At 37.7% G+C, this 14,679-nt stretch overlaps 1 long non-coding RNA gene across 1 annotated transcript; it reads right to left on the bottom strand.

Annotated features, from left to right (window-relative positions):
- Positions 1 to 7,604: 7,604 nt before the first annotated feature.
- On the bottom strand, positions 7,605 to 10,375 carry LOC308188386. Its single transcript, XR_013945475.1, has 3 exons — positions 9,890 to 10,375; positions 9,709 to 9,799; positions 7,605 to 8,750 (listed from the first exon to the last, which is right to left on the bottom strand). It is a non-coding gene; the product is annotated as an uncharacterized lncRNA (long non-coding RNA).
- Between the last annotated feature and the right edge of the window lie 4,304 nt (positions 10,376 to 14,679).

Here is a 14,679-nt window from a genome sequence, read left to right as displayed (position 1 = left end):
AATATTTATTTTTTTGTAATTTGAAGTAGAATATCTATAAGAGGGACACAAAGTCACTTTTGGAAGACCCAAACCATAACACCTCCATAAGTTATAGTTTTAATACATTTCAGGAAGAGAATGCAACTGAACCAAGGATGGAAAAGTCGCTTTATGAAAGTAGTAATTACAGATGTTTTAGTTAGGGAGGGAAGGAGGTTGTAAGAATACCATGTTTGTCTGTCTTTGTCTTAAACTTAGTGTAGACATTGATGAACATTTATCCTCAGAACAGACACAAGGAGACACATTTTAGAACTAGGACTGAGACAGACTGTAGCTCCACAACACTACTCAGGTTGAATTTTCTCTGGGCAGAATTTTTGTCAACTAAGGGAATAGTTTCTCAAACACAAATCAGATATGGATTTTGGTATCAATTTCTTCATCCTCCCAGCTGCAGCCTAGCCCTGAAGTCATGTGAAATATGAATCAAGACTTTGTACTAAATCCTTCAACAGATCTAGTCTGCAGTTTTGAGAATGTTTGCCTTTACAGGTAAACTTATATCAGTTCATTAAGAATTAGGCTGTCTCTGATTTTGACTGCATTCATGTTGCTCTTTTAAATAAAAATATATGATTTGCTTCACCAGATCTGTTTTTTTTTTTTTTTTTTGTTTTAGTCTCTGCCAAGAAAATCCTGAAGGGGTGGGATTTTTTTCCAAGTCAGGAAAGGATGGTCAAGGATGGTCAAGGAAGTCCATGGCATCACAGCAGAATAAGCAGATGACGTGAAAAATGCATAAAATTCCAGTCCAGTAAAACACTTAAGTGTGGGTACCCTCTTTGACAACAGTTCACTAGTCACCTACTTCAGTTATGAGTTGATTACTAGAACATTTTTTCCCCCTGGAAAATAATCTGCAATTTTTTCCCAGAAGTAGACTGAAGACAAAAGCACAGATAAGGAAGGGTCCCCTTCAACATTTATTGCTGAGCCTGAACCACACATGCTCTAAAATTTTTTATGGTAGCATTTTAAACCTTTACACTTTTTTATATAATCCATTCTTGTTAATAACACACAAAAGCATATCAATGGCTATACTCATTATTAAAAATCTTACGTTGTGAAAGGAGAATTTTTTTTTTGTAAAAAAAAAAAGAAGAAATCATATAATGTCAGGGCAGTTTTTATGGCAGTAAATAAAAACAGTGGCTACCAAATGTGACACCAATTTCAACAAATACAGTAGGAGAAATCACAACAAGTTTAAATTAAATCTCTAAGAACTCTTTTAACTGAAAATAAATGGATGATGAACACAGAGGAGTCCACAATGAATAAAATAATAAATACTGCAGAACTGCTGACAGCAGAGTTGAACTGCTAAGGTGACAAATGCTCAGGAAGCTATATAGTATAAACAAAAGCACATTTTAAGTATCCAAGTGAGCCCACACTTCAAGAGCAATGCCATGTCATTTCAGCCTCTGGCTGCCTGTGCCTAGCATCGTCTCAGTGTTGGTAAACCTGCTGATTACTTTCAAGCCCCACAGACATTAAGACCACAATGGATAGAAACAAGCGATCTGAACAAAGAAATTGGTCATCAATATTTTATTTTATTATTTTATTTTATTAATGTATTTATTCATTGCTTAAATAGAACATGGTTTGAATTCAGAGGACATCTTAAACAAGTATCAGTCAAGAGTTGAGTCTGGTAATACAACTGTAGGACCAACATGAAAGACATTCCTTAAACTGATGTTTTTTAGAGGTGTCTCAAACGGGGAAGAAAAAGAGGGCTACTCTATATCTTTCATACATCTTGAAATTCTGTGTCCTGAGAATTTTATAAAGAACATGTAAGGCTTAAACAGGAGTGTTTATTTTTTTCCCCAGTTAATATGAGCTATCCTCTTATTAACCCAAACTGTATAAATTTTATCCAGTGAGTGCTTAAGAGAATGGTGTTGTAGCCATTATGGTCTATTGACAAAAGCAAGACAAGTTTAGGAGTAATAGAGAAAATACATTTTATGAGGCCAACTAATATAGTAAAAACAAATTAGATATGTTAAGCACAAAAACCTTTCCTGAGGTCTTGATACAAGTCTTTCGGGTACCCACATTCCTGAGGTTGAGTTCTGGAAATGAAGAGTGAGCTGATATAATACCAATGTAATGTCAGTGATGCCAGTACAAATCGTTATAACATCTTGTTCATAATTACTACCCTGCAAAAGCAGATTTTGAAATATAAAAGTAAAAAAGCAAGGAAAAATAAACAAGAAGCACTGGCAATACCATGACTAAATAAAAAGTCTAGATTAGAAGTTAATCAAAGGCAGTGATTACTTATGTACTCTGCTAATACACTCATGAGTTATTTTCCAAATTTATTCTCTTTGCTAGCAAATACTAGCCAGTTCTGTTCCAGGGCTGTTTTATTTTGGAATAGCATGTCATACTCCTCTAATTTTAAAGAATCTCCATACAAAGTGAAATATTAATCATTCTTTTGACATACAGAAGTATTTACAGACATCTCATTTCACTTTGATCAAATGCAGTTGTATAAAGCATCCCCAAAATAAAGACACAATCATCTAACAATAGATGAATAGACTTCTCAGTTTTTTCCTCTGAGATATGTCCATCTTGTTGCTTAGACATTGAAGTATGTACTCTGGGAGTACAACACACATACAACTTTTACACCATAAGTAAATGTCTGCTAAATTCCAGCTAGGTTTCACTGTAGACAATCTTGAAAGAAATGAAAGCAAATGTACGGCTACTACTGCAGTCATCACCTAATCAACTTAATCTTTTGAAGCAGATATACTTCCTGTCCTATTGTGTTTACCTGTCAGCTGAGCAGGTCTTGCCTTATATCAAGAGAAAAAAAAGAGCCTGGAGAGTTTCTAAAGCAAAATGCTTTCTTCTGAGTGTTTGACAATGAACATTTTTACTTATATTCCTGAGCCCAAAAAAGCTTCCAAACTCCCATATCCAGGTGCATGCATGGGAAGGCAAGATATTGGAACGTCAGCCATCTTTCTGCTCCATATTTCCATTCCCATTTCATTATTATTTAAAAAAAAAAAAAATGATGCCTTGGTATATGCGCTTACAGAGATCCCGACATGCCCTGACAGATGCCTGAACTGGAAGACCAAGAGACCAAGAATATGCTTTTCACTGCAGCAAATCCCAGCAGGTAAGTCTAGACAGCATGTTCTTTTTTCAGCTGCACATTTTATTACAAAGCAGGAGGAATTTGATCACTCTAGCAGTTCTACTTCATTTCCAAGCCCTCATTCCCACTGGAAATCAATCTGGGGAGAAAGTGAAAGGACTCAAGTGCCACATATTTGGTTGCATTTTCCTGAGAGTCGTCTAAAAGAGCTATTCTGCCAAGCTAATTATTTCTCAGATGATACCTGAAAGTAGGCATGTCATGCTCACCCAGAATTTTGCAATATGGCAGTACTGATTTACAATTAGTTAGCACACTACTTCAGAACCTTAAGCCTCTATTTCATCTTCTTGCTTTCCCAGGTTCAAGTTCTCAGAAGAATTGTAAGTAGAATTATTGAATAACATATCTTAATTCCCATAGAGATGTGGGACATTTTTTCTGAAGGTTATGGTCTTCTGATACTTTATGTCTCTGTTTTACTTAGATTTTCATTTGATTTTTTACATGGTGATTTCTTAACCAGCAATTCTGGTTTCAACTACTCGATGTTGATTTGAATATAAGGTTTTATGAATATTCATAAAAAACAAGTAATTTAAGAAGTACATTCCTGTGGTATCATGGGTTCATCTTGATTTCCCATGTGTATTTTTTTTTTTTCCTTTCTGTATAATGTAGTTCAGCATTTTCAAAATCTGCAATACTTTACAAGCAGGTCAAGTCATTATTAAATTTAACTTGAGGTTTATCTGGGCACACTGAAGAGGCCCAGCCTATTTCGAAAGATGCTGAACATCTGTACATGTGGCAACTTAATTTTAGGTTCTTGTTCCCCACGCTGGAGTCTGGAATCCTGACAGGATGTGGGGGCACCACTGAGAATTTAGATCACAGCATTTTCTTGCAGGGGGTCATATTAACCAATGCGATGCTTCTGTTTCCCTTAGTCACATCAGGTAGGGTGAAAAGGAGCCAATTTACATTAGGGTGTAAAACAGAATACACCTCTTTGGAGTTGGACTTGATGGTCCTCATGGGTCCCTTCCAACTTGGCTTATTCTATGACTCTTTGATCCCAGAATTGTATTCTTCTAAACATCATAGTCTTCACCAAATGCTTCAATGAAATAGTTGGAAAATGTTTGTAATTTTGGCAGATATTGTTTCCTTTACTTCAGTTTTGAAACAACTGAGCCATTTTCAGTATAACCTTTTAAGAATTACAAAGAAACAAAATAAAAACACAAATCCTGAGTCTGAAGCAAAGGGCAAGTTGGAAAGTTTCAACCCAAACAATTAGTTTAACAACGTAATAAACATATATAAACTCAGGCTTTCAATGGAAAATGTTAGGCAATCTTAGTTTAGACATTACTGCTTGGTGTGCCTATAATATTATACCTCTACACCAAAAAAAATAAAAAATAAAATTCTACAGTTACTGGATTACTTACTTGACAGTTTCATACACAAACTCTTCCAGACTCCTCACACAGCTAATGTAGAAATAAGATTTAGTCTGAGATTTGTTCTAATCTGATGAAAACATGTAAATAAAATAATCAGACACTGATAAGTACAGGTCACATAGGTATTTCACTTTTGAAGTACTGTGAAAATAAATCTTGAAAATTAAAGATCTTTAGTTCAGCTTGACTTAAACGAGTCAGTGTTTTCTGATGCTATTCTTGTTCACCTTGTACTCTAGTCTCTCTTTTTCATGTATTTTTTCCTACAGTTTCAATGCTTGGTTTTAGCCTACTATTCTTAAAAAAAAAAAAAAAAAAAAAAGAAGATCTGCCAGCTACTGTCCTGTGATTTGAAAATAAATGGGTACCAAACATAATGACTGTTTTATGTTTCCTGAACTAAAAACTAGGGAGACAATTTCAACTATTTAATAATCATGTTAAAAAGAAACCTAATAAATAAATAAATAAAAATACTTTCTACCTTGTATCTAAAAGTCCTCAGGTTTCTGAATCATCTTAATTCTTCTTCACTGAAGACTTGTGGTCAAGGTTCGAGTGTACTGTGTTTATATATCAGCTGAGATCACAGGCCAAAATCTTTCCTTATTTTCAACAGAAGTCAACATAAAACTAACTAGTATTTACTCACTTGTCCCTATTCTTTATCAGCCTGTTACAACAGCTATAATTATTTTGATGACTTCTGCATGTCGTCTGTTGTAGCATGTAATCTTGCTTGTTATCTTTCTCAGCATGTCTTGCAGATTATTGCAAAAGCAGAGGGAAAAGTTAAATAGAAAGTGCTGTATAAATATTCACCATCAGCCAAAGATGCTTGCATTTAACAGACAGTGTTTCTCCCTTGCTGTGCTAGATATAGTTTTTGGCAGTCTTGAAAATTCTTTTTGAGGAGCTTTGCATTTTTAAGAGAAATGTAGCAAGACCCAGAATACGATTAACTATAAACTTCATCAATACCTTTTAAAAAATACAGTGTGATCCTCACCAGGTCATTTGTTTTATTACTAATCCAAGGACAATCAAGCTGGGTTTTTTAAAATCTCTTTTCTCTATGTAGACTGTAAATCTCATTCATGTAACATCAGCAGAGTGCTACTGCCAACATCTTCTCTGGATCATGCTGGCAGAATATAAGATAAAAGACTTCCAGAGCTGACAGTTTTCCTGAGATGATAAAAGCAGTGCAAAATTTGATGTTTTCACTGCAGCATCTGCAGCTGGGCCACAAGTTTTCAAAACAAGTCAAGGTGGCTGAAAGGAATGAAGAGCGTCTATTCAAAGATAAGCTGGAAGATAGTCCTTTGCCAGGGAAGGCAGTAACTGAGCCTCAGTGAGGTGAAATATCAAGGTATTTCCGAAATCATCAAAAATGGTCTCTCAACTAGCCTGTGGCAGGTGTGGTTTTTCACTTGTCAGAGCTCTGGCTGATCTTCCTGAAAAGTGAGATTTTTTTCTTCAGGACTCTTCCATACTTTGTGCCTTCCAGTCAAGTTTTCTTCCTCTTCTTCTCAGGTCAAATAAGTTTGTTCAAACCTTCTTTGGATATGTAGTGTATTTCTACAATTCATCCTCCTAATTTATCCACATAGGAATGGCAGAGTGTATATAAAAAATATGTATGTACAGGTATATATGCATGTATTATATGTACATGTATAAATGTGTTTATATACAGAGAGAATGCATGTATACAAAGACAAAAATTACGCATACACACACATCTAAAGAAAGAGAGCAGGTCATGCAAACACTTGTACACATAATGGGATCTGGGCCTTTAAAGAAGTCAAGTATAAATGTAGAATGGTGTCCTTAATTTATAATTAAATTGATGTAATGGCTTAATCCTAATGTTTCTATTAGGACATTTTTTTCCTGAGTGAAGAATGAAAGCAGGATATCATACGTGCTGAATATCATGACATCAGATTACTTTTGGAGTGAGTCATTTTTTTGTTACTTCTCTCCCCCCTTCCTCCGCTCCTTCCCCTCCCTTCTCCATTCAACTGTATCAACTGAAACATTTGAAGATACATCAACTTCAAGGTTTATCAACTTCAATTAAATTATTTCTACTGAAACATAGTAAGATTGGCAAAACCCAGAACATTGTCAGTACATCTCAGTATGAAAAGTTACTCTGAGCTACATTTTGCTCTCAGAGATGGTCTGACATCTCTAATTACTGTTAATTTTTTGCTTTCCTGTCTTTATTGGAAACCCATACAGTGTCAGAAAGTACAATTCTAACATTCATTACTTGAATTTAACTTACAGGATATGTCATCAAACATGAAGAAATCTCTATGCAGGAAGGGCTCAAACCAATCTTTGCTAAGCGAGTCACCCATGATTGAGTTATTTTTCCTTCCTATATTTTTGTATTTAGTTTCACCTAAGTTACGTATGTATCTGTTGCCTTGTTTTACGTGAGGTTAATCAGAAAGACAGAGAGAGGAAAAAAAAAGCATTCTTCTGGTCCCCTTAAGTAACAAATATTAAGCCTTTCAGTATCTCTGTTTGTGATTATACAAAAAAGCTTTTTTTTTTTTTTTAAATGAGCTGGGAATCTTCCTTAACTTCACTGACATACTGTATGAATCAACAGGACTATTTTTATTCTAATAGTAGTTCTTTTCTAGAAGTTGAACTGGATAAACTGAAAACAGCTAAATGTTGCCCAACAGCTTAAGAATGGAACTGAATGTTGTTATAACAGGATACATTTTGTTTTAAAGGCTTGGCACCACATAGCCTAAATACACACAAAATGAAGTCTGAAATACTGAAAAAGATCACAACAAAGAAAATCAAAAGTTAGTCCTGAAATTCTATCATTGCAGATAAATTAGATGCCGTAGGGCCATATATCCAGAATCCCACCTCATGTTTCCTCTCCATTTAACTCTTTGCAACCCTTTAACCCTTTCTGTCAGCACAGCAAGAGAATTTATATGAGTCAAAACACAATGATTAATGAAACAGCATGACATACAGCATAAGTTCACAGGGCTAAACAGACTTGCTCTAAGTATCTCTTACAGTACTTCCTATGGTACTCAAGATATTCATTAATGAGGAAAAAGGGATTTTTTTTCAGACATTTTTCATTACTGTTAGCTTCTTTTCTGTTATTAAACATAGTTGTGTGTTCAATGTATTTTGGTGACTAGGGTATAGATTTTTTTTTTGTGCAAGTTTATGAGAAACACTGAATATTTATGAGAAATATGGTCTAATTGAAGGCAAGTCTTTGAGTCATCCTCAACACAGAGAAAAACCTGCATGATTTCATCTTGCTTTTGAAAGCTGCTACAAATTGTGTTCAAAGAGTTCCTTCTTAAAAGTCTAGAGAATGCGGAATTAAGCCATATTTCGCAAGAAACAAAACTATTATAAAACATTATTTGCCTATTATCTTTCTTAATTTTGCCATTTATAAAGATAACACTTCTTCACCAGAATGATCATTAGACCATACAGCTTTCATGCTATCAAGAGGAATGAATACATGGTACTTTGCACCAAGAGGTACTGGTTCATTGTGATCCCAATGAGAAAGGCACTCTGTCTAGTATAGCCTAAAATGGCATTTACTAGAACTAACACTATAAAGAAAGGGTAGTATAGATAACCTTATATCCTTTCATATGCTGGAAACAGAGCGGTGCAGTGTCTCTAATTAGGGCACAGCATGCCATGCAGTGCCCATCCCAGGCATGGTTACCCCATTTTGGCCATTAGAGCTATTTTTAAAAATAAAACATCTTCATTCATCATTTTTACTGCGAAATAAAGATATTCACATAGGAACCTTTGCTGTACTGTTACATAAAGGCAAGGCCACACAGGTAGTATAATCACCAGGACCAAGTGGGATCTGCCTGTTGGCTCCAGCTGGATAAACTGGCCAAGTTCATCCTTTGGCCAAGGGATGCACACATCAAAACATAGGCCTGAAAGCCACACTGTGCATGCACAGGGTGCCTGCGACTGCTCATGCTAACAGTGACATGGACCACCTGCTCCTCCATGTACGGTGATCTTCAGGTCAGGATCACTACCTACGGCAATAAATATACACTTACATATGTTGCAGGAAAACATTTGCTAGACTATACAAAAGCACACATGTTGAAAAACTTTGGTATAATACTAAAATCTCACTATATGAGGTATAATGAGATTTTTTTTTTTTTTCCAGTTACTCACAGGGCAAGGTCCAATGAAATGTCAGGTTAAGAATAACATTTTACTGCTGTTGAAAGAGGTTCTTCTGCTTTCAGGTTTCATTCCATATCACGTTATATTTTCTTTCTTGCACGTGGGCATTTCATTAGTTACCATTCCTGGATGAGCTGGTTCAGCTCCAGTTACCAGACAGAAACTTTTGAAATTATGCATTTTTTCATTTTTTTTCTTTTTTTTATTTTTTCTTTCCTTACCCAGGATTAGTTCTTTACCAAAACAATTAAACTGTTATGAATTGCATTGAACTGACTTGGAGAAATCCCATATTAACAAAAGAAGTGCTGTAAAGGATCTAGGAGAGCAGTTTTTTGTTTTTTTTTTTTTTTTTGTGGTAATAAATCAGGTCACCACACTTTGCCTGACTGCCTTGTAAGTAATCCTCTTGCTCCACTCCCCAAACATATTGCATTACAGATGTAAGATCTAAAGATGATTAGAAATATGTATTATTTTAATGTTACAGATTAAAATGCTTTACTTAGAATGTGTTAATATGCCTGTTACAGTGTTTTAGTAATTATGTGCATACATCTTCCATGGATACTGTAATAATAGCACAGTAATACTGTCACTACAACTGCCTAGTGAGATTTATCTTCAGATTTTGAACAAGTTACTAGTAGGATTTTTAAAAATACTTGAACATGCTAATGACCTGTTCCTCATACTATGAGGAAACTTCATTAATGTGGTTGTTAAAAAAACAAAAACAAACCACAACAACAAAAACAGTGTTAAATGCGAACCTCAATTTTATGTAAGAAAAGTTACCTTTGCATCAAATATCTGTGACTTGCTTTTTCCTTTACTTTCACAATAGTCAGACTTCCAATTTCCTTAGCAGTTCTCAGGCTCATTTTATCTAAAAAAAATGAAACACTTAAACTTCTTTTTGTATACAACTAGGGGTCCAAGTACTTTCATACTGATTTCAGTAGTTTGTTTTACTTGCCTGCTCTACAGTAGTTGTACGCGTTTAGTATCCTTCATTACCAGGTCTCATTCCCCAGGCTAGCGAAAACGTTGTTCACTTTGTCTATTATCACAATTTTTCAGAGAAGCTTATAAAAGCACAGAGCAGTTCTTAGTAGAACAATATAGTAGCTCATCCCCTTGAGCATTTGTGGTAGAACCAAGGAAAAAAAAAAAAAAAAAAACCACTAGCTTAGAGTCAGAGCCTTGATTTATAAATACCCCGGGGAGCAAAGTTAACTGTGAAGCTGGTACATGTGTTGTTAATTCAGGGGTTATGGAATATGCATGTGATGCCAGGTGTGCTTCGAGCGATACAGAGCACCACTGAAGGCAATTACATGTGACAGCACCACTTATTCTTTTAATTTTATAATCTAACTATCCATTTCATATCATCCTACTCCCACACCTGTGTAAAGACTCACACTGTTAGCTCCCATCTCTAGTCCCCAGCAGCTGAGAGACATCACATGTTTATAACTCTATCCCAATTGGTGATCTGACACACCAGGCATTGCTAACACATAAATTCTTTGATATTACAACCAGCTGTGCTTAACAAATAGGGTCATGGAGTTGGGATGAAGCTGTAGTCTGGTACTCCTGCCAACATATATTTCCCTTTATGGAGGGCCTACACTCAAAGAGGTGCTTAGTAGGTGGTACACAGCTGCAGTCCAATGTCATAACATCTTCCCCATCACATTATGCCAGGTGTCAAATGCATCACTCTCACCATTTGAAGAGTGACAGTGGGTCTTGCCTATGGGAAGGGAAGAAACATGAGAGGAATGTCCTCAATTACACACCCCTCCCTCTATTGCACTCTCTGGCTCTCTATTACATCACCTTTGAAACCTAACATGAGACCAACGAAAGAGGTGGGGATGCTCACAGACTAGGTGAATGTTTTGGGTGGCACTTCAGCCATGTAAGTCTATTCTAATACAGTTGTTTATCAAAGTTACTCACATTTATGCTAACTAATACTTCACTGTTGGTGTTACTGGACTGAATCAGCAAGAAAAGGCTTGCAGGGAAAAACAGTATCTTTTGTTAAGAAAATGGGAGTAGTTGAAAAATAACACAAACCTTTAGGACACACAAACCAATCTTCAACTTTATACATCAAGATATGGCAACAAACAAGCCATGATTTTTACCACAAATTATATCCTTGATAATACTCCATGATCTATTAACGTGTTTCCCGATTGTGTGCAATGGCTCCTGTCTTACTGTTTATCTTTTCCAGGGAATATTTCTTTGGGGGGATTATTAACGGGGTGTTAAATGTTCTCTGTGAGGACTTACACCACATTTCATCACTCAGAGTACACTATGGTCAAGTTGCAAACAATGAAAGAGAGAGAATACTGTTACATCACATGACTAACAGTAAAAGTACAAGGCAGATGTGCACAGGTTTTGAGGAAATATTCATATTAGTTGGTTATATTGAAATATGGTGAGTGCTCATTTAAAATATGATTTCTGTGTATTGATAAATAAAAGACAGGTTGGGTAAAATAAATACCTAAAGGCCTGCCAGTCCTTTATTTCTGATCTGTGCAACTCTGTGAATGATCTAATGGGAGGTACCTTTATAAACTTTGCTATTATTTGAATAATAAAGCGATCCTGCTTCTATGCTATAACTGCTTCTAGAAATCTCTCTGTGAGATCTCCACCATAAAAATGTAGTTAAATTGGACATATCTGTTATGAGTACATATCTGCCATTTACTCAATCATTAAGAATTTCTCACAGATTATCATGAAGATTACATAACTAAAAATCACAGGCTTAGATTAAAATTTGAAAGCCTTTTCCCAATTCATTGAATTAGTATTTACTACAGTCCTTCTGATAGTTAGCATTTTACACATACATATAAATAGAAATGTAGATGTTGAAGGAACCCCCAAGATTTCTCAGGTTCCTCTCCTCATTGAACAAGGATGTCCAGTGCCTATGACAGATATCTGACTAAACTGCTTTTACCAGTCTCCCAGGATGGGAAATTTACAATGCTTTCAAGGAAAATAATAGTGTTTAATCATAGAATGTCATGGATTGGAAGGGACCTTAAAGATCATCTAACTCCAACCCACCTGCCATAGACAGGGATGCCACGCACTAGATCAGATTGGCCAAGGCCCCATCCAGCTTGGCCTTGAACACCTCCAGGGATGGGGCATCCACAGCTTCTCTGGGCAACCTGTTCCAGTGCCCACTGCCCTTACAGTGAAAAATTTCCTCCTAATGTCTAGTGTAAATCTATCCTCTTTTAGTTTAAGACCGTTCCCCCTTGTCCTGTCATTATCTACCCGAGTAAAGAGTCCTTCTCCATCCTTTTTATAAGACCCTTTGATGTACTGAGAGGCTGCAATGAGGTCTCCCCAGAGCCTTCTCTTCTGTAGGCTGAACATCCCCAGCTCTCTCAGCCTTTCTTCATAGGAGAGGTGCTCCAGCCCTCTGATCATCTTTGTAGCCATCTTCTGGACTTGCTCGAACAAGTCCACATCCTTCTTGTGCCGCGGGCCCCAAAGCTGTACACAGTACTCCAGGTCAGGCCTCATGAGGGCAGAGCAGAGGGGCACAATCAACTCCTTTGATCTGCTGGCCACTCCTCTTTAGATGTAGCGCACGATCGAGTTGGCCTTCTGGGCTACAAGCACAAACTGCTGGCTCATGCTGAGCCTTTTGTCTACCAGAACCCCCAAGTCTCTCCGCAGGGCTGCTCCTAATGAGTTCACCCAGTCTGTACTCCTGTCTGGGATTGCCCTGATCCAGGTAAAAGATCTTGCACTTGGACTTGTTGAACCTCATGCGGTTCACATGGGCCCACTTATCCAGCCTGTCCATGTCCCTTTGAATGGCATCTCATCCTGCTGTTGTATCAACTGCAACACTCAGCTTGGTGTCATCTGCAAACTTGCTGAGGTTGCACGCAATTCTATCGTATGTTTTATTGATGAAGATATTGAAAATCACCAATCCCAGGACAGACTCCTGAGGGACACCACTCATCACCAGTCTCCACCTGGATATAGAACCATTAACCACTACTCTCTGGGTGTGGCCATCGAGCCAATCCCTTATCCACCAGATGGTCCATCCTTCAAATCCATATTTTTCCAATTTAGAGGTTAAGATGTTGTGTGGGACTGTGTCAAAAGCCTCAAGAAGTCCAAGTAGCTGACATCAGTCAGTCCTCCCTTGTCAACTGATGTAGTCACTTGTAGAAAGCCACCAGATCGGTCAGGCATGATTTCCCCTTGGTGAAGCCATACTGGCTGTCCTGGATCACCTCCTTGTCCTGCATGTGCCTTAACATTGCCTCCAGGAGGATTCATTCCATGACGTTCCCAGGCAGAGAGGTGAGGCTCACAGATCTGTAGATCCCTGGGTCTTCCTTTCTACCCTTTTTAAAAATGGGAGTGATATTTCCATTTTACAGTCACCAGGCACTTTGCCTGACTGCCATGATTTTTCAGATATGATGGAGAGTGGCTTGGTGACTACATCATCCAACTCCTTCAGGACCCTGGGATGCATGTCATAGAATCATAGAATCATTAAGGTTGGAAAAGACCTCAAAGATCTTCTGGTCCAACTATCCTCCTACCACCACTATAACCCACTAAACCATGTTCCTAAACACAATGTCCAAGCGTTCCTTAAACACCACCAGGGATGGTGACTCTACCACCTCCCTGAGCAACCCATTCCAATGCCTGACTACTCATTCTGAGAAGAAATGTCTCCTAATTTCCAACCTAAATGTCCCTATGCCATCAAGGTGCATAGACTTGTAGTTGTTGTGTCAGGAGGTCCTGAACTTGCTCTTTGCTTACAGTGGGACACACTCTGCTCCCCCAGCCCCTGCCTAGAGGTTTGGGGACTTGAGAGATGTGGAAAACCTGACCTAGTGAGGATCAAGGCAAAGGAGTTGTTAAGTACCTCTGCCTTTTCCACATCTGTTGTTAGTAGTTGTCTGTCTTCATTTGTCAGATAAGTTACAGTCTCCTTAGTTTTTCTATTGTGGCCAATGTACCTGTAGAACCCCTTCTTGTTATTCTTTGCACATCTCTCCAAGTTTACTTGTGTCAGTGCCTTGGCTTTCTTGATCCCATCCCTGCACATCCAGACAGCATTTCTGTACTCTTCCCATGGCACATGGCCCTGTTTCCACCATCTGTGCATTTTCTTCTTTTGCCTAATTTTGACCAGAACGTCCTTGTTCAACCATGCCAGTTTCCTACCTTCCCTGTTTGATTTATTACATATTGGAATAGAGAGCTCTTGCGCTCCATGGAAAATATCCTTAAAGAGTTGCCAGCTCTGATCAGATCCTCTGTCCCTAAGGATCATGTCCCATGGGAGTTCCTCCACTAATTCTTTGAACAGCTGGAAGTTGGCTCTTCTGAAGTTCAGGGTCCTGACTTTGCTCTTAGCCTGGCCCATATCCCCTGAGATCACAAACTCAACCAGAGAACTGCAAACAAGGCTTCCTCCAGTCTTAACTTCTTTAATGAGCTCTTCTGCTTTGGTGAGCACCAGGCCAAGTAATGCTTCTCTGGTTGGTTTGTCTAATATGTGGATGAGGAAGTTGTCCTCAGTGGACTCTAGGAGTCTTCTGGATTGCTTACTGCCTGCCACTTGGCTTTCCTAGCAAACATCCGGTGGTTGAAATCCTCCAGGAGGATGACAGCCTGTGAGCATGATGTTTCCTGTAGTTGGAGCAAGAAGGCCTCATCAAC

The sequence above is a fragment of the Anser brachyrhynchus genome (assembly GCF_964034855.1).
Source record: "Anser brachyrhynchus genome assembly, chromosome: 1".
Classification (NCBI taxonomy): Eukaryota; Metazoa; Chordata; class Aves; order Anseriformes; family Anatidae; genus Anser; species Anser brachyrhynchus.
The sequence above is the reverse complement of the archived record's forward strand: the minus strand, read 5'-3'. Positions and strand labels throughout refer to the sequence as shown.